The sequence below is a fragment of the Dermacentor andersoni genome, chromosome 6 (genome assembly GCF_023375885.2).
Source record: "Dermacentor andersoni chromosome 6, qqDerAnde1_hic_scaffold, whole genome shotgun sequence".
Lineage (NCBI taxonomy): Eukaryota > Metazoa > Arthropoda > Arachnida > Ixodida > Ixodidae > Dermacentor > Dermacentor andersoni.
The window spans coordinates 64,029,086-64,052,295 of record NC_092819.1 but is presented as its reverse complement, the minus strand read 5'-3'; the positions used below and the strand labels follow the sequence as shown (position 1 = coordinate 64,052,295).

General features: G+C 49.0%; 1 long non-coding RNA gene across 6 annotated transcripts in view; it reads left to right on the top strand.

The window, feature by feature from the left end:
• The first annotated feature begins 549 nt into the window (after positions 1 to 549).
• The window catches only part of LOC126522746 (uncharacterized), a 785,183-nt gene continuing 762,522 nt past the window's right edge, over positions 550 to 23,210 (top strand). For 5 of the 6 annotated variants that reach the window (XR_011895173.1, XR_011895179.1, XR_011895176.1 and 2 more), the window contains exon 1: positions 550 to 1,046. This is a non-coding gene — a long non-coding RNA (uncharacterized lncRNA). The remainder of the gene's footprint in view (positions 1,047 to 23,210) is intronic. The other variant, XR_011895177.1, reaches the window with a different exon arrangement.

Below are 23,210 nucleotides of genomic sequence, written 5' to 3'. Positions count from 1 at the left end.
GACTCGCCCGCGATAGAGCTTGGCGTCGGCGCGCCGAGCCAGCCGTTAGAGCGGCCAGAGCCCAGGCATCCGGCAGCAACGAGAAGATTCCTAGCTGAGAAAGCCGGAGGCCGAAGCAATACGGCACCGTTACCTGTTGGTTACTTAACCATGATGATCAGGTGCACGCCGAACCAAGTTTCGCTTACCCCATTTTCCGGTATGAGAAGGGTTCTTCTTTCGACTTTCTGATTGTCAAGTTATTTGCAGAATGAACATTCCCTTTTGCAGTTTCTACATAGCCAGAAATTGTGTACTCTGCTGAACATTTGACAACTGTGAATTCTGAGAATATGCCCGTGGTTACTCTCAATAAAACTTCGTGTTAAAAGAAAGAAGCTACAAAGTACCGAAATAGGATCCTCATTCAATGGAAGGTGATGTCACGTGCTTGTTCTGTTAAAGGCGGCACGCTTCTTTTCCGTTTGAACGATATTATGCCCGACTTCTAAATAGCCGGCGTGTTGATGGCAATGCTCTTCCGCAAAGCAGTTATGACTGTGTCGGCGAGACACACGTGTTATAGTCGGTCGCAAAAGCTTCGCCCAAACCACGTGAGCGGATGGTGAAGGGCACCCCAGCGCCTTCTACCGGCGCACTGAGTGCGGTTGAGCGAAGAGCTGGGACGGAGCTAGTGATGCCCTCCGTGCCGACGTGTGTCTAGACCCTGCTCCTGAACACGTCTTCGCCTCGGAGACTGTAATTCGCGCGACTGCAAGTCGAGAACTCAGCTTTCAAACTACGGAGCCGTTTATTTAGAAGTGACGGGTGATTCGAGACCAAGCAAGCAGATCAAGATGCGACTGGCGCCCACTCGGCAACTGACTTTGCCCAGGAAATTCCCACGTTCTTGCAATCACGCTTCCATCGCCCATTTTCCCTCGCAGTGAAGTCGTGGTACGACGCCCACGCAGCAGCTGAGTGTTTCAGTCATCGCCGACGCTCCCCTACAACCTCGAGGAGCCACAGGGTACGACAGCACGTCAGCGCATCGATGCCAACCAAAAGTGAGACGCAAATCTTTTCGTTCAGCCCAACGACGGCGACCCCTTTCGTTTCAAACGCAGCTTTGTGGCTACAGGCGCCATTCCTCTTTCCTATTCTGGCATCTGGACACACATGGGCGCGATCCTTGCGTGAGTCACTCCTTGCTTAGGCAAGGGTGGTGGTGCCACGCGGCTAAATAGAAAAGAAAAAGAAAGGAAAGAGTCATGGCGCCATCGCTACTTCCCTCTCCCTTTCTTTGTGGACGCAGCGTGTTGCACCTTATCTGGGCGCCGGCGCGCGCCGATCTCGCCGGCACAAAGTCGGCTGCGCTGGCGTCGTGGCGAGGTCGAGTTGGCTCTCGTTCTTTGGGCGCAGTAATTGTTTTCCACCCGCAAGTGGACGAGACTCTTTCGCAGCGAGAGAACGGCTTCGCGCGCGCGCGACTGCAGCCGCCCGCCCCAACCGTCGCCGCTGTCGTGGTGGCGTATTGTCCCTGCGTTCTCCGCTGCGGCTATCCGCCTGGCGAGAACCTTTTTTTTTTTTTTTTTGGCGAGCCGCCATCTCATCTCGAGGGGCCTAACCTTGGTCAGCAGCGGGCCTTCTTCGAAAAAGCGGTCGCCCGCCGCGTATGCGTGTAGGCCACCCGCGGTGCTTTAAAAAAAATTGGCGACGAGAAACACAGGCCTCCCGATAACGGCTCTTTCTTTGAACTTATCTTCCCTGTGCTTCGTGTACCGTTTTTTTTTTTTTTTTTTCTCGTAAGCCATTTCTCATTCAGTTGCGACCTTTGCATTCGAAGCCGCTTGTGTTTGACTTTCTTACTTTCATTTTTTTTTTCTTCTGTACTCTTTGCGTTCGGAAGCGGTGACCGTATACGTCGACGTCTTTGCGTGGCACGATGAGAGTTATGTATACGTATAGCACACGTCCGTAAGGCGAGACACAATAGCGACGCGCGCTATCTCTGCCGGGCGGAAGGACGCGCGAGGCGTGTGAACTTAATTGCCCGCCGCTGTTCGGCTGCCAAGTCCTTCTGCATGGGTGTGAGTTTAATATTATACTGCTGGCATGCGCAGCGCCGGCAAGCACTTATGGCACGCTTTAATAGAAGGCACGTGCCTGGAAACTGCAGACCTGGAAGCCACACAAGGAGGCGCATCTTAGTTGGTATTTCAGATGATTTCTCCCTCTTTGCTTCCCCCGTTACCGCGGGACAGGAAACTGTGTTTAAAGGAAAAACAAGTTTCGGAGGTCCTGTGAGCATTGAACACGGACGAGGAGGAGGAATAAACTTTATTTGTGCACAGCAGATTTGAGACCTAGGCCTCTGCCTAAATGACGGCCTCGAGCCCTTGGGTACTAGCGGCATCTTCGGCCTGCTGGATTGGCTTGAGTTGGTATAAACACGGTACCGTGATTTTTAAGGCGAAATCCTTAAGCGGCTCGTTGCAATGGCTCATACCCCCTTAAGGTGGCGTCTAGTAGCGTGACACAAGAATTATCAACAGCAATAGCTCGTACCCCCGTACGCAAGCAAAAATGCAATGGCTCATACATTCATTGAAATCACCCGTACAACCGTGACACAGAACAGCATACGTTTTAATAAAGAAGCTCAGAACAAACATCTGAACCATCAATAAAGCGTTGCGTACCCCCTTCGGAAGTACACTACGGCCCGGATGCTCGCCAAGCGAGAAACGAGGTGCGACATGTGAAGCGGCGGGGGCAAGGCATTCGACCGCGAGTGCTACTTTCCCCTGCTGAGAGGATGCAGCGTAAAGTCGAGTCTGACCCCACTGTATACGAGCGCGCGAACCCGCAGCTTAATCGTCGAAAACGAGCCGAAGAAGCTGACCTGCGAAACCAGCAACGCGGCGATGCGACACAGCAACGTAGAGTGGAGGCCGAAGCTCGCAGGCGGCGGCCTGCCGCACGTTTATTCTAAGCAGCGGCTCGTTGTGCCTTGCAAGAATTCTGACCCTCCGATAGTATGACTTAATGCATTACCGAATGTGCAGCAGGCTTTCGCCTCCAGGTGTTACAGAAGTGTAACATGCCGCGGATTTTTTTTTTTTTTTTTTCGTCTTGACAAAGCTGACCTGACAAAATAACTTACTGTGCGCGAAGCATGTTACAAGAGGGTCTAAAACCGGTTAGAACATGTATCGTTTCCTGTGTGCACAAGTCGCAATACGTTGATACGCGTGGGGGCGTCATTTTGTCAGAGGTGATGGTGTGTTCTTCTTTTTCGATCGTCGCCTCAGCCAGCTTATATATCTTAAAGCTACGTTGGGATAAGGAAACTCTGAAGTTGCATGTTCACCTTGTTTTTAGTCACCTTGCTGATCATGTTGTACCAAACTTCACTTATAGTCAAATCCGTTATAGGAGCAATGAAGTCAATTGAGAAAGGGGAGAGCAATATCAAATGCTATATGCTTGATTTTCACATCCTCGATGAAGGAAAGTTTCGTTACAAGCATAAAAAATGCAGGCAAAACATTTGCTCACTGCATTTCGCGATCAAGCCAGTCGTCACTGCGAAGCTATAGATTTCACAATTTTATCGAATGTTCAAGTTCTACTAAAAACATCGGCGCAAATTGAAGTGAGTCTTCTGCCTGTAGTTTCAAATGAACTGTGTGCAGTAAATAATTGACCACCAGAGACTGCCAAAGTGCAGCAACTGGTGCGCGAATTGTTCTCTACCATAACCACCTGTCTCTCGTTGATCTACTTACGTATTTACAACCCAGGAGCCTAGTCTAGCAACCGAGCTTACGTTGTATTATCGAAAGGTAAAGCTACGTGTCTTAGTATACCGGGTGTTTCACGTGAGCGAAACTCTAAAAATGATTTTTTTTATACTTCAGATAACCACTTGTTTCTTTTCCTCCATCTTCCTCGCCTTCTTCCGCTGCTTTAAAAGTGAAAAATTGTCTCTACCACATTAACATACACCTATCTTTATAATTATGGCCCAGCCAATTGCGTTATACCAAGGATTCTTGCAAGCAGAGAAATATCGAGGAAACCGATCCGCGAGTAATCTCTTACGAGAGGCTTATCTATAGGCTTATATAGTACGGCTGAGGTTCAAAGCCGCGCGATTATTAGCGCCGCGTTGCCTCTCGCTTTTTTTTATCCCGATTACGAGGGGGCGTATATATACTAACCAATATCAGCCTTCTCAATCTGCGGACACTGATCGTTGGGCGGGTAATTGCTAATCAAAAGAACAACGTTAATTTCTTTCTTTTTTCTCGTCTTGCCGCGAGATTGACCGCGGATAATTGCACGCACAAAACGGCTTAAATACCTTGCGGGAAGGCTATCGGAGGCGACTCTGCGATCGCTCGCGCCGATGCCTTTTTTTCGAATTGAATCGTCGAGCCGCAGGCACTCTACGTGGCGAAGGGCTTGATGTGCGCACCGAATGCCTAATGAACTCGGTGAGCCCGTCTCCAAGCTGGAAATCAGGCAGACATGTGTTGCGCGCGAACGATTTTCGAGGCGTAATGTCTGAGAACACGACCGCAAAATGAGGGGGAGAAAGAAAGTTGGGAAGAGGGAGCAGTCGAAGGAACGGTGATCTTTTTTTTTTTTTCTCCCACTGATGCTTTTATTTGTTGTTAATATTTTACAATATGATGCCACGAGGAGGAGAGCCGAGGAAAACGGCAATGCTTTGGTTTGAGTGAGGAAAAATAAAATAGAAATAAAACCGCTGTGGATTCTTTGTGCATTGCAGGCGCCTGCGCTGAAGCGCTAAAATACTATAAAGGAAGGGTCGAGGTGGTGGACTAGAGTATATATCCCTGTTCGTGTGATAGCGGTGTCCTCGCCGGCGGCGAGTTGCGTAAGAACATTCTTACGTCATTAGATTGAGATGCTGGCATACGATAAGAGCCCCCGGGCCGTCCTTGCATATACTGCAAAGCCGGGCAATGCAGAGGATGAAAACGTGCGGCGCGCTGATACGCAGCCACCACTTTTCCCCTTGAACGTTTCTTATTTTTTTATTACGCGCCATTTGCGTACGGATTTCCTCCTCTATGATGTTAAGTTGCTGGGGATTTCTTGTCCCCGTTTTTCCTTACTTATTTAATCTCGTCGAAAGTGCCTGCCTTGCAATTAATGTCGTTCTTCGCGAAGTGCACAGCTGCGGCTATGCAGGTCGATTCCGTACGTACTACGTCTGATATGTTGGCAATGCTGATGCGGACTTTAACGATGTTGTTTAATATACTTGACTGTGTCTGCTGTGCAGTTCATGTTCCATTTCTTTCGTTAATTCGTCAAGCTTACGGAGACTCCCGTTAAAAAGCCAGACCCCCCTCCCCCTCTCCTCTTTCCCTCACACGGCAGTGCTTTGCGGATGGACTTGAGAGGGTCCTTTCTAAAGAGTCATAGGCGGTGTTCATTAATTCCTCTTCTATTTCCATCCGTCCGCTCCTTTCCTATACTTTGCTTCCTTCCTTTTTATTATTTTGGCAAAAGAGTTTCCTCCGGCATTAAGCCATCGTCTTGCCTTGAGTCGTGCTCTGGGATAAACGAAACAATAAAAAAAAAAAAGGCAAGAGGAAGCTGCTAGGCTAAGAATACAGGCAAAAGCTTTCTAGATGGGACCATTAATCTTCAGAATTACCCATCGTGGCTACGAAAACGGGAATAAATCCTGGCCGTGACGGCAATTTTCATTATATATATTCGAGATTAGAAGTAACACAAGCGTTCTGAGGCTCGCTGTGAGTGGATTAGCGTTCCTTTATTACGGCTATAGGTGAGTGCATCGTTCTTGCCTCAGCTCATTAAACTTAACATTAACATTAACAGAAGTAGCTACAATGGACACTTCCAAGTTTCGTTTGTTGCATTGGCATCGTCCATGGTAGCACGTGTTTCCGAAGCGATGATTCAATTTTGAATACAAAAAAAAGAAAAATATCAATGTTGCAATTTTCGATCCTTAAAGAGTAGGTGAAGAAGAAAATTTTCGTCGCTTTTCGTATTCCGCTGAGAACTTTAGCAGAGGTTGCTTTCGCGCGGCAGTGTTTGTGGCTTTCTTTGGAGATCGGGCTGTCCTTACTTAATACCTGCATAGTTTAGGAGACAATCTTTGACGTCCGCTATCGATCCTACTTACTGGTACATTTCTCTTCCTTTCTTTCTTTCTTTCTTTCCTTCTTTCTTTCCTTCTTTCCTTCTTTCTTTCCTTCTTTCTTTCTTTCTTTCTTTCTTTCTTTCTTTCTTATGTGTACTCGCTGTTAAAGTTTCTGTCTGATAAATTTTCCTTTAGGCGCGTCTGTGCATAAGTTCTCGTCAATTCGGAACACGCGTACCAGGCAAATTTGCGAGTAGCCCTTCGGTCTTGATTTACTATGTTCTACAAGACAAAATTAAACAGAACGCCACTGAGAAGACGCAGCTTGGGGTACCCGCATCTGCGCCTTCTCCTTGTGTCGCGTTTAATTTGCCGCCGGTGACATACATCAAGAACCCAGCAAGAAACTAGCCTGCCTATGAGCAGCGCTCTGGTCCACAGCGTCAGTGACGCTTCCTCGTGCACTGCTCTGCTTTGAATGCGTATTGCAGTTTCTATGCTTGAAACGCTACTGGTATTAAAGCGCCTTGTTTAACGCTATAGTTATAGCCGTCACTGCTTCCAATTACGGGCTAATCTGTGAATAACACTGCGTCATGCAGTTTGAATAACTGGTGAAAACTAAACAGTGCATTGTACCTTTGTACTCAAAGCAAATGGCTTGCTGCAGAAAATAAGACTTCAAGAACAAACAAGAAGATAAATAAAGTTAGCTTTAGACAAGACAAGAGGTTAGTCATTCTAACCCCTTGTAATCATGTCCCTACTTGTCGTCCCTGTGAATAGCAGGCATGTTTGATTTGCAAAACGAATGACTGGCGAAGTAGGTGGCGTACGTATTTAGTGCTGAATTGTGTGTCTTAAAACCAACACTGCTTACTGCTGTGGCTTCATGGAAACGCAAGAAAAACGTGCATTGATTTTCATTGTGCTACCTTTCTTAAATTCCTTTTCCTGCGATTAGGCAGATATTTTTTTTTTTGCACAAGTCAGCGATCAGCAGTATTGGTGTCGAAAACTATACCACAGGCATGAAAAGTATCCTAGGCATTCTCAGGACTATAAGAGCGAGATCCACGTCGTTAGCGAGTCTCAGTGTGTCATAATGTTACCGAAAGGGTTGAACGGAAGGGTATCAAAACGGATTGGCGGAAAGCTTACGATGCTGAAGATCATCTCCACTTGCGTACACATAGTGGAGGGTAGTGACGCCGACTGTGGATTCGTGCTCGTGATTTCACGGACAGCCACTGTTTGTCCACTCCTTTCTTCATGCGCTGACCGGTTCCCCGCGCAGCATTAGCGCCTCGCTTACACTTCCTCCATTCACCCAACGGATAAAGGCTTTGTACACTCGGGACTGCAGATTGAGACCGACCCGATACGATACACGCCTGAAAGGTGGCCACTTCAATTTGAGGGACCATCTGTAATCCGACAGAAATTTGTTGGATGCTGTATTTGGCAAGACTTCTCGTATATATGTACACGGACTAACCTCGATACTGATCGCACGCGAAATTTTGCCATGAATTTCGTACTTAAGATTGTTTCGTCACGCAAGCGTGAAACACGCGTGTTTTACGATCGCCCGATCCATTGTACTACAGTCGTATACCAACAGCCGCATCCAGCACGATTCTAACAGGCTTCAATAGGTTCTAACAAGTTCCAAGAGGTCCCAAGAGATTCCACCGCGGTACAAAAGTGGGAGCAGCCGTTCTTTCGGCGCTTCGTCCGCCGTGTCGTCAAGTTGCGGAGCATGCGTGCTTTAGATGGAAACGCATGTGTGTCAAAACCGCTCAATTTGTTGGTCAATGATTCAGAAAGCTGACTGTTCGTGCTGTTTGTAACTTGCTCGGTTCTGTTGGAGATTTTATGGAAAGTTTTGGGAAGTTTATTGAGTGCCTTCTTGGTGTTAGTCGCAAGATGGGCCGGATGGTCTTTAAGCACATGTTTCACGCCTTGGTCAACACATGCCCGTAAATAAATCGTCCAATCTTTCAGATGGCGCTGAGCACACGACGACTGTTCGGACTGTTGGAACTGTTACAAAACTTCGTAAGCTGGTGTTGTAAACTTAATTTGTTTTTTGCTACGGGCCTTCGTATGGCGCTCGGATGCTTCCCACGCAAAATTTCTCTTGCTTAGCGGTTTCTTGATGCGCGAGTTGCTATAGCATAGCCGTGGTAGGACCCGCGAAAAGACGCCAAATACGAAGGCGCGATCCAATTTCGTTGGTTGGCATAGCTTACGTGACCCTTACAGCGCCTCCACTTATGCGCTTTGCCCGTTCAGAGAACGCCATGACATCAAGTTTGTTGTAGGGCCAACGCATAGCTCACCTATACTACTTCTTGTGGTCCATTTCTTCACTGTTTCCGCGACTTCTGAGTGACATGCTTTTGACACCCAAAACGGATAAACAAGCGTAAACGGCGTAACGTAAGCAGCGAGAAGTCGAAGGGGGCAAACGCTAGCACCTCTACAGCTTTCCTCTTGTTAATCACCCTGCCTGTTTGTTTCTCCACTTTCTACGCTGGTTCGTCTTCAAAGTACTCGTACTGTTACTGCGAGTACCCATGCGCAACCCTTTTTTTTTTCGGCTTTTTTATTCGTCGCATCCTCAGCGCTTTCGGTTGAAAACGTCACGGATGGGAAATTTTGAAACTGGACAGCCGCAATTACAGACGAACGCTTGCGTGTGCGCATTCACTTGTACGTCGCGCGGGCAGAGAGGCGCAGGTTCACGTGCGTGAGGGAGCCTTTGCGACCGCGCTGGTTTCACTGACCTCTTCTGTTTTCTTTCGCTGTACAGTAACACGTAGCATACCACCGTTCTCGGAGCACACCTTTCGAGTGTGGCAGACATTCGTTTCTTTCCTCTTTTATTTTCCTTTCTCTCTCAAGCAGGTGTAGTAGTAGTCAGTGGGTTCCGTCTGACAAATTCGCCGCGTGCTCATGACAGAATGCCGGTGAAAGCAACGAGCTGAGCGCGATGTTTCCAGAGAACTGCTGCTGGTGGTTCTTTGAGCGAAAGGTCGGCTCTGCCTTTGCTGAATCTACGAGGGAGAGAACGGGGTTCGGATGATAATGAGGAGCCAGAAACGGAAATGTCATCGCTCGCGTGAACACCGTACGGCTCGATCACGCGTCGTCAGCACCCTTTGGATTGCCGTGGGACAAATAAGAATTGTGGTACGTTCGTGCGAAAAGAGCGAAGAGAAAGCACACAGAGAAAGTGAGCAAAACTCCACGATTAGGCGTAGGACGCCCATACGGCGCTTTGGTTCCAAGAAGGGCGCCGCGTCCACCTTGCAGGCGACGCAAGCCTTCCTGGCCTTTCTCAGTCCGAAATGACTCGTTAAGACGGCCCTAAGACTTCAGCGGGTGTGTTGTGCCGTCGGTATAGTGTTTCTAGTTTCCCTCCCTCCCTCCCTCCCTCCCGCTCTCTCTCTCTCTCTCTGTCTCTTTCTGTGCGTGTGTGTGTGTGTGCGCGCGCGCCCCCATGTTCGTGTGTGAAATATAAGAAAAGGTTACCGCACCCATGAATTCATGAAAGCCATGAAAGGAAGCTTAGGCGATTAATGTTAAGCGCATCTGTAAACATCCATGACGACAAAGTCGCCGGACATAATGAATGGTATGGCTCTACACCATATGTAACCTCACGAGAAGGGGAAAACTGTGCGGGAGTATACCGGTAGCCTTTAAATTATAATAAAGACATACAAAAAAGAAACATTCATAAGAAAGAATAGTTACCAGAAATGCGGCGCACCTAAAGACCTGCAGTCATCTCGTGCACCATTTATCAGCATATTTCATTGTGCCATCGTTAACGAAATCAAGAGCGTAAACAAGACGCTCGTGTTTAGTTTAGCCGGCTCCGTAGTTTACCTGCCGACGAAGCCTAGCTTTGATGGGTCTTTAGATAAGTGCACAGATAATATTTTTACGGGGATTAACCGCTCTCGCTCTGTAAGCTGACTCCTCGCAGGGTCGACCCGGACAACCGGTCTCTACATCTTGGTCTCAATCGCTCGCGCATAGACTAAGAGAACCTATTTACTTGTTTAATACGTTTGTTTACAAGTGTACGTTTCGGTCAACGATTATTACCACAGGGGGCAAATTGCACTGTTGCAACAGCAAAAATCAGTGGTTGACGAGCATGAGTGCGGAGATTTTCGATAAGCGCACAATCTTTGGTCACCGCGAACTGTCCTTGAAAAAAAAAATTATTTAATTTCTCCTTCTTTTCTTGTACTTCCAAGATAGAGACCACGTCACCGGCTTGCATGACGTGCATGGAGCCAACTAAGGATGAGTCACCTTGTCTTTCTGTATCGGGAACTGGCTCTCTGCTTGACTGTAAGCGCCAGTTCCTCATCGATTATCGGATTGCTGCATTCAAATTTGTTGAATTTAATGTCAGTTCACTAAAGACACTTGCATTGCATGCTCAGGTTTAAAGCGACCGATGGACGTCAGTACTTCAAGTTAGGCTGACCCATAATATGCGTAAATTGACAAAATAGGCTGTATTTTCGATATTTTCATACACTAGGTTGGCAAGTTCACGTCTCGATGACAAACAAAAATTACATCCAACGTTTATAACGAAACCTTATATTGAGTGGTGAAAGCCGACAAAATAACCGCTTATGTTTCAGCTTCAGAAAATTCCTGCTAAGGTACCCTGAAATTGGCAAGACTCATTTTTGAAAGTATCACTTTCATCTGGTATTGCATAACATACTCCTGGTACAGCATGTGCTGATAAATGAAAGAAAGCGGAAATAATGTAACATAACAAGGAGCACGCACCTTATGTCACAATCTCTCTTGTGCGCATGATTTCAGGGAACAAACAGCAGGAATTAGGAACCGAAAGTTCGTTCTGATAATTGATTAAAAGTTATATAGCCTTTGATTTCCATCTCCTTCTTCCCGGGCTGCCAAGGTGTCAACGAAATGCTGTGCTGCCATCGGTTCTACGACAGCATGTGTATCAGGCGTAGAGGCAAACGCTACATGCGTACTGCGCTTGAAAGACTTGCCCAGTAAGGAGCCATAAGTAACGTGTCCGGTTAGGGCTTTTGTGGGTGGATTTAAAGTAGCCTACGCCTAGTGCTTTTGATCGAAGACTCTTCGAAAACGAACAGCGAGAAACCGGCGATGGACAAAGATTCAGACAACGCGAGCGCTCATTTCCAACTCGATGTTTTATTGCAGCGACGAGATTATGCACCTTGTATATATCTCGCCTGCACCACGTGACTTTGTGAAGGAGTGTATATAATCTTATCAGCGCAATGAAACCTTTATTTGCGAGTGCTCGTGTTGTCTGAATCTTTTACCGTCGTCTGTTTCGCACTGTTCGTATTCGGAGATGTTAGCCTCAACGTTACTAGATAGAGTAGTAACGTCTAGTAACGTTGGTTAGCCTAGAGACTCGTCCAGCTTGCTGTTTCGATGAAAGACTCGCTTGCACTCACGATATTCCCGGCGGTGTTTTTAATGGCGCCCAGGGAGCTCTCGTTGGGAAAGACCACGCACGTATCAATGGCGCGCAGTTTACGAGAGCACAGCAGTTGCACACACGTGATCCCGCTCCTTCTGTACACTGACAGATCCTTGTGTGGCCTCTTGAAAACTCGTTCCGGGATTCCTACCCCAGCGTTTCTCCCAATCGACGGCAACCTGCGGAACTTCCTGTCTGAACCGTTGTGCTAGCGGGGATCAGAATCGTTATTGCTTCTACTAATCTCCCACGCTACCGCGGTCTGTTTCGTCCCACGTCCGCATAGCCGAAGCAGCGTTTAGAAACAATTCCATCGTCTGCAGAATCATCATTCGCTGCCGGCGCCACCACATAAGCAATGAACAAGCGCTGCCCCCCCCCCCCCCCTCCTATCCACAGATAACGCGTGCGGCTCCTATAATTTAACATAGATAAACACAGCCCTTCGCCGCGGTGGTGCCTTGTCGCCTGCACAGGCGACCCTGTGCGTATACATAAGCACGCACGCACACAGGCGGACACACGCACCGCTCTCGCCCCTTAGCGGGTCGGTCCTCTCCGCCAGCGCATCGGCGGGCGCTCGAACGCGCTTAGCGGGAGGGCGCCGTCCGTCGTCGCCGCGGCGCATTTCGTCGAGACTTCTTCGCCAAAGCAGATTCCCCGACCTCGTTCTCACGCCGTTTGGAAGCGCTCGCGAGCACCGGCTCTTGTGCCCGGACGACAAGGTTGGAAACAGAGCCGGCGATACTCTTCCACCCCCCAAGCTCTTCGTTCGGGGCGGTCAGCTGGCTCTTTTCAAGACCGCCGAGGCTCCCTCGGCGTCCCGCTGCTATTTTCGAGAGTTATCGCTTCGACCCGCACTTATAGGCGGCATGCTGCCCGTAACGACCCGCTGCTGCTGGGAGCAAGGGGCTGCCGTGGTGTGCGAGCGTGGAGGAGATCACTGGACAAGGCCTGCTGGTATATGGTGCTTGCTTGCTTGCTTGCTTGCTTGCTTGCTTGCTTGCTTGCTTGCTTGCTTGCTTGCTTGCTTCGTTAAAGCCAGGGCTGCAGCGTCAGCGGGCTCGCTCGTGGGATTAGCCGGGTCGCCACGGCGACGACGCCGTGGGGACAGCCTGTGTGGCAAGTGCGGCGATGTGAAGGCAAGAGGTTCTGCCAAGTGCCTGTAAACAGGATGGGTTCGACCACCGCGTTCACACGCTGCCCGTCGAGGATCTCCTGGCCGCTCTTGCTTTTGCGCGCTGCCGAGGTATCGATATCGAGTGCATCTTCCTGGTGTAGCCGAGGTCGCCAGCCCCCATTTTTCTTGTTAGGGTTCCAATACCAGTTCGATGACAGCACAAACCGAAAATTTTTAACAGGCCAAGAGGACAGGGTCGTTCCCTTCTTTAGCTTCAAAAATATTTGCGTATATCATCTTGACTGCAAACGTATACACCTAAATCCGCAACAATCGTAAGCCCTCCCCGTACTTTTCGTTGAAACATTTTGCATAATTGAGACCGAATATACGGATTCACGCCGCAAACCGATTCAGCAGCACAGCGTCTTCGTTGCTGAACGTGTTCTCTTTGAGCCATCTCCAGAACGATGCTAGCTCATGATCAGGCCTTCCCTGCCTCCGAATTTTCAAGAAGCGTTTCCTCTTCATCAGGCATCAAAATTAACTTCGTAGACCCACGGGTCTCGAATAAAAAAAAGGAGAAAGAAAACAATAATCATGGATGAGGCCTAGGCCAGGTGTCCGCTCCTTACCTATATTCACCCAGATGATGACCGGTAATCTTATTAAGCGAAGGCATTCATCTTATGCGTGACAGATCAGGTCACACAATCAGATACAGCTGTTGCTAAGGGCTACAGAAAAGAGTGTGTTAGAAACCTTTCTTTTTGGAGCTTCACGACGGCGAATGCGGCGCAGGTTCTGGACGAAACACTATATGCCAGATGCCTATGTGCTTGCTCGGATCGAGCAGGCAGACGCATTGCGAGGCCGTCTCCCGTGCCGTCCGTCCGTGGCACGGTCTCACGGCAAAAAGCGTTCGCGTGTGTGTTCGCGAACGTATACGGTGTACAGCAGGAGGAGGAGGCAGGAACCGCGGCAGCTATATGCTACTGCAGCAACAACGACCGCGGCGGACTGCTGGCGAGGGGCTCCTTCAATTTCCGTTTGCCCCACGAGAGTGTGTAGCAAGAGCACCTTGGTTGGGAGCGCACCAAGCCGACTCGAGGGAGAGGGTGTAGCGGCGATGAGGTTCTCCCGCGGTAATTGGAAGAACGCTTGATTTACAGCGGCAAAAGAAAACTTCAGCCGGGGCAAGGCAAGACCCGGCCGGGAGACTGTTGTAGTAGTACTACGAGTTCCCCGAGTTAGCCGCAGCGAAAAAGCGAAGTAAGGTGGCGAACGAACAAAAGAAGCAACAAATGCGTTGAAAAAGAGGAGGTATGGTTGGCTGAGTGAGGGAAAGAGATAGAGAGAGAGAGATAGCGCGAGGGTGCCGGGGGTCTCGTTCAGCTGATAGCCTTGTGGTGGTGGGCTCTCAGGTACGACCCTTATTGAGTTGTAACCGGAAAGACAAAAATAAAAGAAAAGAAAAAGGCGTCCGCGTGGCCGCTTGCACGTCGAGAGAGCGGTTCGTGCTTAGCGGGAACGTACGCATACAGGTGGTGAACAGCCATGCAAGGCGAGGCACACGCTGTCATGTAGTACTTACTGCGCGCGTTGGCCGGCCGTGCTGTTTGTATGCAACGCTGGTGCACGCGCTTCTCCCTCTCTCTCTCTCTCTCTCTCTCTCTTCTTGCTGTGCGCTGTGCCGACGCCTGTGCAGTTCTCCCCGTTTATAACGTCTCACTATCCTGCTTCTCCGAGAGGCAGCGCGGCGATAAATTAAAACGCAGCGCGGCGGAGTCGGATCCTCGATCGGGCCGCTTTCGCCTGTAGGCGGAAGCGTGCATGAAAAAGAAATAAAAGAAAGGAAAAGACGTCGGCCTGTATTCTTATTATTTCTCTTTCTCTCTCGCGCGCGGTTCAGGTTCGAGAGTTGTTCAGTGAAGGTAAGGACTGGCTATTTGTCGCTGTCCATATGCCTCCTTTCTAGCTATCAATCTGACTTGTCGCTGATGTCGCGTAGAAAACGGCACGGTAACGCGACGGTGTGATGAGTTTCAGGGACGCCAGTTTCCAAACTCGCGGTCTTTATGTCAAGCGAAAAGCTTAATCTATGCAAATCCGTAGTCTTTAATTTAAAGCACGCCCAGGTAAATTCGGATTGCTTAGTAAGACAGGTGGACTGATGAATGAACATTTGTAAACCTATTTGAAACGTAGTAGCGACAAGCGTCACCATGATCTGTATTTCTCTTTGTACCGTGTTTGTTTTTCCATCACGAAAGGAAGTTGTTTGGGGCAAGTCTCCTAGTTCTCCTTTTTTATCTTTACGTGCTAGAAAATAAATTGAGCACATTTACTGTTCTCCTTCAAGTGCATTGGCAACCTTTACTCCACCTATCGTCTAGCCTTCTCATTTACAGTCTCTACCACACATATATTCGTATCGGCTTCGTATGCTCAATGATTAATACTGGGATGACCTAATAAAACTTGCTTAATTGTTTTCTTTTCATCTCAACCCTCTCTATGAATCAGCGATTATCTTCTGTAACTTTCCTCTTGTGACTCCATAAATTCGAATGAGTTTGACTTAGCTTCTAAAGTCAGGGCACTTTGATTTGAATTATATTGTACAAAACATATTGTTTTCGATTTCATTTTTGACCGTGCGACACACTTCCACACCTAGCGTTATCTCCATCACTCCTGTCAATAAACTGTTTCGCACTTCTACCATAATGTCTGCTTTTGCCCCCCTTTTCTCATTGTCATCATCATCGCCTTCATCATGTTCGTCTTTTGCTTCGCCCACTCGTACGCACCTGCCTCCTGAAACTGGACGGTCATAGTAGCGATAACAGTACGATGAACTCCTCTATTATAACGTACGTAGTCAATAATTGATAGGGTATAGGTATGGCAGTAGTTGCAGGACGATTAAACATTCTAATGCGATTAGCAATATTGCGTTACTTCACGCTTTTTCCGGCGTGTGTGTGTCTGTGTGTGCGACCATTTTCCCGCTAACTTGGATCGTGGTGGCGTGATGACGCAACGTGGTTTCGAAACCAATCGTCGGGCCAAAGTGGGTCACGGTTATGTGGCATTGCGTATGTACTACTGATCAGTTAACCCGCTTGGAAACAGAAAAAGACCTCAGCTGTCATCACTTGCTCTTAAACAACTAACTCAGCCTCTTTTGCATGAAAGGTACGCCGACCACGTACATATTTACAGTGATGGATCAGCAACTCTCCAGTGTTCCTCTGGAGCCATGGTTTACCCATCGAGAGCAACAACTGCAGCCTTTGCTATCAGCCCTGCCACGCCTGCCGATGATGCTGCTCGGTATGCTCTTCAAGGCGGCAAAGAGGAGTCAATACCGTTGTCAAGGACAAATGTCGCTAGAAGACTTCGAATGCTCACCCGCGGTATCACTCTCTCCATGAGGAAGGCACGAAGTTTCCAAAGCAACCGGCTGCACCACCTAGACTCTTCTCTCCGTCTTCGCATCCCAGCTGGACTTTGCCGACTCGAAGCTACCCTGCTTTGTCGAATATGGCTAGGAGTCGCCTTTACGAAATATTTTGCTTTCCGAATCGGATGGACCGACGACACCTCGTGTGTTGGCTGTGGTAGGGAGGAGACTCAACACCTTCTCTGTGACTGTCCTCGCTACAATTTAGAGATGATCGCTTGCAATCGCGATAGCGCGCTTTGACCAAATACTTTTAACAGAGGAAATCATTTTAGAATACCGACATCACAAGCCATCGCAGCGAAGGGCGACGAGGTCATTGTTGAAGTTTTTAATGACACCAGAGTTGGACAAACGGCTACAGCCTGAACTGGTGTTTATAGTGCCACTGTGCTGTGATAGTATGCGGTGACAATCACCGACTGTGATGTTGTATCCATACTCCCTTTAATGCTATCTCTCTCTACTTTCCTACCGCATTGCCTCCCCTCACCTCCCTCCCCAGCGTAGGGTAACGAACCGGCCTTTCCCCTTTCTTCTATCTCTTTCTCTCTCTTTTACGCGCAAGCGTAACTGACCGGCTCGTGAAATCGGTGGTATCTGTCTAAAGCCGCGAAGCAAGCGAACGAGTAAGGCACCTGGGCCTCCATGCTGGCTCCGGTTTGTCGGCAAATTTCGTCTGCACATTTAATTAGCATTATTGGCAACCAGAACGCAGAAACCTAAGGATAACAATCGTTAAGCATCCTTCATGTTATTTGAACTAGTCTTTTGAACACAGTCTGACACGCATATGCTTGAAATCGCGTGTACTGAAATATTTGCAATTAATCGATAATGAAAAGCAACCGCTGCAGGTGTAAAGATCACCGAGGGTGAAACCGTTTTACGCCAACTTCTTTCTGGATAGCAGTAGTATTAAACTTTAATACGCCGTTGAGAGTATTAGGGGATAGGCTGGAGAAAACGGTATTCACATTTGCGTATGCGCATTTCTCAGTACAGAAGTCCAGCAGCAGCCAATGGCGATGGGCGGTGACTGCTGCTGGACCCCACCAGCCGTAGCTGGTCTTGCAAGCTCGAGCTCAACAGTGCTGCTTGCCACTGCTCTTAGGTAGGATTATGATGTTACTGGGGTTGTTCAATGCACTGCTTATGTGCCGCTTATCAATAAACATAGTTCAACACAACTTGTATCACTGGCTATGCGAAACTATTCTTCAGGTGAACCTGTTTGATGACAATTTTGGTCACTGGGTATTTGCTGCTCTCCCCTACCTTTCCCTCTTCGTTTCTCTCTCTTCTTCTTCAATGAACTTGTTTCACTCCATCTGTCGCTGGGTATTTGCAACTGGGCAGGTGCCGCTCTTCAATGAAGCTTTTTACCACAAACTTCAGTCACTGGGTATGTGTCTCAAGGTATGTGGTGCTCTTCAATAAACATGTTTCCCACCAACTTCCGTCACAGTACATGTGCCACTGTGTATTTGCTGAACTTCTATGACGAAAAAGAATCGTTTAACTTACTCCGATGTAGGGTGGACTCAAAACCACGCCATAAATATGAAGACACGCAACGCGGGAACTTCGCCGCGGCGGCACTAGATGGCGCAGCGTGTCCTTTGGGACACGCGAGAGAGCATTTCAGCTGCATATACAAACTTCATGAATGACGCATTACGTTGGTCACAATACGGTGTGTCGATACATTGTTTCAATGCTAATCGAAGTAACATCGTCGGCATTCATCGTGAGATTCATTCTGGCAGGTTTTTATAAGCTCTGATGACGTCAAACGCCTCTTTATGATTGGTTAGTAGTTAGAGTAATTTTTCCCAGTTTTTTTTTTTTGTGTGTGTGAAACGCAACTGCTCTTGCTACTGCCTTGTAAGAGCCCGTGCTGACGATTGCTGGTCTTTTAAATCCCTTGCTGCTACGTGCCTACGTGATAACCCACGAGACATAACTACGAACGAATTCTTCAATCAGGCGTCCCAATTGACCGGGGCTGATTAAACATTAATGGGAGGAAAGGGTATATAAAGGGTGCAAGATGCGGGGTACTAAGCCGATACAACACTAGTCAGTGGGCACAGTCCGTAGCCGTTAGATTATATCTCCTAAGTGCAGGAAGAAGGCAAGAAAGTTTCGATTTAAAACTAATTATGCAGGTGATGGCACGCTGGTAAATGTTAGGGGAAATAAAGCTGCCCATTTGATCAAGGTCCTCTAATTTTAGCTGACTCAGTGATTGATTTACTTGGTTGTAGTAGGAGTTCAACGTTTGAGCTTCACCGCCTTAGGATGATATCGGGTTTCTGCTTACAGTTGTTTGCACTTACTTACGGTCGTCAGCTTACGGCTAATAGTTGCCGTTGTGGCTTGCAGTAGTTCAAGCGTGCGCTATAAGCGAAATAGTTACGATATACGAGGCACAAGATATCCACCTTCCCCATCCCTTAACAAGTACTACTTAAAGCTAGCATCTTTTTTTTCTTTACTGCTTCGAAAACGCTGGCTACGCTGTGAGATCACAACTTACTGTTCTCTTAAAGTAAGTTTTGAAAAAAGTAAGGATGCGTTTTGTTTTTGTTTTTTGCAAACTTCAAAGAAGACAGCATTCTTGGTGCATGCGCGCAGACGCTGTGTCGTTCTACGTTAAGAGCAGGCTCTGTTCGTGTGTTTGTGTTCGCTACATATAGGCTCATTACACACCTGCAATATCAGTCTGTGGGCGCTGGAATTGATTCATGCTCCATGTGCCTTGGCATTGATTCTCGGGTCACGAACCGGTTTCGCCCTCCCAGCACGACCGAAAACCGACGTGAACGGCACGATTGATTCATCCGGTACATAGTATTACGCTACAACATATACCCTGTGAGCTAAAAGACCGATAAGCTAAATCTATAGAACGCCTCGATGCCTCCAATCGAAATGCTACAAGGCACTTCACAGGGGCGATCTTGTACGTCAGGGGTTACCCGACGAGAACGAACTTCGAGGTGAGGGGGAGCTATACAGTCGCAATCTTGCAACGGTGACCGCGGCGCCTCTCTGAACTCCCGCAGGTTGCCGAAACCGGACAATTGGGCCCCATTTCGAGCCGCTTCGGCTGCAGCTAAACACCAGGCGGCGAGCGCGCAGCGAATCTCGCGCGCATGCGAGGCGACCGAGACTACGTCTCCTGATTGCGGCGCGAGCGCGGTGCACAACGTCGGGGCCGCAAGTGGGAACGGGGTTTGTACAGTACATATGAACGGGCGCCGACCGCACCGTGTGTGTAGCTCTGCGGTGCCTGCTCGGCGAGCCAACTCGTCCTCTCCGCGTAACTTCCGGAACTAAACAATCTGCCGTAGTGGTCTACGCCTCGCGCCTTTTCTGCCATCTTTCCTTTCTTCTTTTATTTTCCTGATTTTTTTTTTCTCTTTGCGTTTTCTATATCGTGCTCGAGCTCGTGCGCTTCTCGTTGGCCGCGCGCGCGCGCGCGCGCTAATCTCGTGGAGCATGTTTCGGCGCGTGCCTGTCCTGGTTCCTCTGCAGGGCCCGGGCCAAGAGGGCACGTCTTAATAAATGAGCCAAGAACATTGAACCGCGCGCACCGCTGCGGCCGGCCTCTGCTGCGCCCCTGCCGCGTGCGAGCCTTTGCGCGGTCTTCGCCGGCGGGGAATACGCCCATAAGGATCTTGCGCTTGCTGCGGCCACGGCTGCGGCGCCGCAGCAAGCCGGCTCTTGCGCTGGCGGTTGGTGCTTCTCCCGTGTAGCGTGCTCTCTGCTGCTGTTGTTTGATGCTGGTTGGGGGAGGTTGCGGTGCTCCTTCCTCCCGTTTGTTGCTGTAGGTCTCCTTGTTGCTGCTGCTGCTGCTGCTTCTGCTGCTTCAACTTCCGCCGGTCCCCTCCGCACGACGCACGCGCTGCCGGCGAGTGTTGTGTAATGCGCAGGGGCCGAGTTGAGAGAGCCCGATACACCTGCAGCCTGCAGAAAATGTTTCGCCGTGGCGGCCGCACTCGCGCCCTCGGGCAACGAGTGGCTCGCGTCCTACGCTCGCGCATCCTCCGTGAGAAATAGCCTCGCCGCGTAGGGTGGACACGGCCGAGAAGCACGCGGGTGCGAGCGAGCGAGCCTTCAAGTCGAGCGCTCGCTCCGTTCCCGCGGAGTTTGATTTTTCATTCGTGGAAACTAATGGATACGGCCGGCATATGTATCACTGTTGTTGTAGAGTGCTGTTCTTTCCTTTCTCTCTCTCTCTCTCTGCCTTTTGACTATACAGCGAGAGAGAGAGTTAGAGAGAAAGGAGAAGGAAACTGTATAGTACCTTCTTTCGTCACCGCGAACCCCTTGCAGTAGCGTGAGTAGCCCCTGATTTTACTTACTGCTACGATATAGAGCGCTGAATAACGTAGAAATGACAGCCGTTGCTCAACATGTATAGATATATGCACCACGTCCGATTGTAAATGTTCGCTTCCAAGCGAAGATGTCTGCTTCCAAGCGAAGAAGCCTTTAGGTGTGTGATGTTTTCTCATTTTTTTTTACCTATATTTATATATGCAACGTGCTACACTCGGCAGATCAAGCACTCCCCGCCCATAAATGCAGATTTCAAACTGAGAACCTCAGAACCTATCATTCTTGCATTTAGTTAACACTGTAGAATTTTTGTAGGAATGGAACTGGCTTTAATATTGGCAGCCATGCGTTCTTTGTGTTGAGGCTCAAAAAAAGAAACTCACCACCCAAGCACTCCGTACAGATGGGTAACGAACGAAGCTGATACGTGCGGCCCCGGTGTTTATCACTGGGTTAATCCCGACGGTTCATTAAACGACGGCTTGGTAGGCTGCCAGATCTTCGGTACGCAGCTGCTGCTTGCGCTCGGCTGCACGAGCCTGTTCGTGTGCCCTGGCTGCAGCATCGGCACGGCGTAGACGAGCTCGTTTCCGGTTCTGCTCGCGGCTTTGCTGATCGAAAGCTGCCTGCTCCTCAGGAGTGCGTATGACGCGTGGCCTACACATTTCGGAGCCGGAGAGAAACTGCTGCTTGCGCGCTCGGCTGCGACGGAGAGTAACGACGTCAATACTGGCGCAGCCAATCGCGCGCCTCTATTTCTCTTTTTTTTTTTTTGTGCCCGCTCATGGAGTTTAACCGGAGGAGTTTTCGGCATGCAGGCGACAGACGGACGGACCAATTGGCTAGCCATATACAGACAGTTTCGTTATATAAGAAAAAGGAAATTGCTTTTAAGTTGTTCGTCTTCTCATTTGATATTCCTTATTACTATTCCTTATGGCGTGACATCACAGTGCTAGCTCAGTCGCGTGTGGATATATACCGCTGCTTCCCGTGTGTCTGCAATGGGGCGCCTAACACGACCACCCGGATAAATGTAACATCCATTTAGTAAAGTCGGCTATCGACAGAATCATTTAACTTTCCTGCACGGTAACCATGCGCTGTCAGCCGAACAGCTATAGGAGCCTTCATCGACCCAATACGTGTCGAGGGGCCAAATTAAGGTGCCTCGTCGTGACACGGTGTGGTCAAGCATAGATCGTCGATGCATGCTTCATGCAACGATTCTTTTCTTTCTTCTTTCTGTGGTTCAATTCATATTCACGGCGCATGCAGAAGATAAAGAAAGTAAAGACAGGAAGGAAGATTCAGTACTAGCAAAGGACGAAGAGGGTAGGAGCAAGGATAGTAAAAAAAAAAAAAAACAGAAAAGCAAGAGAACGCTCCTTCTTCGCGGAGCTTGTTCCGCAACGCGGAGGAGTGTTAATTAAAAGGACGTGGCCCGGGCAACGCAGTCGACAGTATTTTGCTTTCGTTCGAGCCATGCGCTTGCGCACCCAGGAGCATGCATGCAGCGAGGCTTCACCTAGGTCGCTTCCTCAGTGTATCGTTCTTCTCTCGCACGAAACCCTTTAATTTGGAGCAGGTTGTACCTGATCGCTTCCTCATGAAGCCGCCCTCCCTACCTACCATGTACCTTCCACTCACAACACCGTACCCCCCCTCCCTCCCTTTCCCGCCCATTCCAGCTTCCATACAACCTTCCGCAGTACCTGCCGTACCCTTACGCTTACGCCTCTCTTTTCGTTTTTTGCTTCTCTGCACTGTTAATCGGTTGTGCGTCGTGATATGACCACTCGCGGAATTAATTGGACGATCTGTTCCTCCTTATTGATAGACCCGTTTGAGCGCGCGGACGTTTACTGACTCGCGCGTTCGTGTGTGTGCGAGCGGGCGATGGATGCCCGCCGCGTTGTTCAAATACTCACGGGGCCTGTGCTTCCATCGGCGGTCGCTGCTGCTTTCTCCTGCTGGGCCCAAAAGACTTGGCCCTTCGCAGTGGACCCTGGTGATTAGCGAGGAAGGGAAAGGAGCTTGACGGATCGTACCGTGAGCGGCGAGCAGGCAAGAAATTTTGTTGCTCGGACACATTCATCAGGAAAAGGTGAGGAAATGTTTGTGCCTCGAGGGTAAAAGGGTTGAGATATTCAGACCACCCTGTAAAAAGACAGTTCGACGCGCGCAACGGAGCGAAGCGGCTTGCCCGCGATCTCCACGATAACAGCCGTTCATTGCTAATGCTTCAAACTTCAATTTTATGCCCACGGTGTGGAAAGTCTGCGGCAGGGACCTCTGTACAGTGATCGATGTCGACGCAAAGAATGATGGCTGAGACGTTAGGCAGGTTACACGAGTTACAGGTTTGCTGGAAGAAGGCTATTTTCACTCACCCAAGCTTTTTTTCCGACACCTCTTCATTCTGCTGCTGATATATAGTGACTAGGCTCCTTGTTACATTAACTGTAAGTGGCGCCGTCATTAATCGTAAAGTCGAGCTCAGACGTGGCCTTTTCAACATATACACTATTGCCCGTTATTTTGGGTATAGCAAAGCTTGCGGAAAGGGCTAATAGGTAGAACCTCGGGCTTTTGTGCCAGGGTGTCTTTT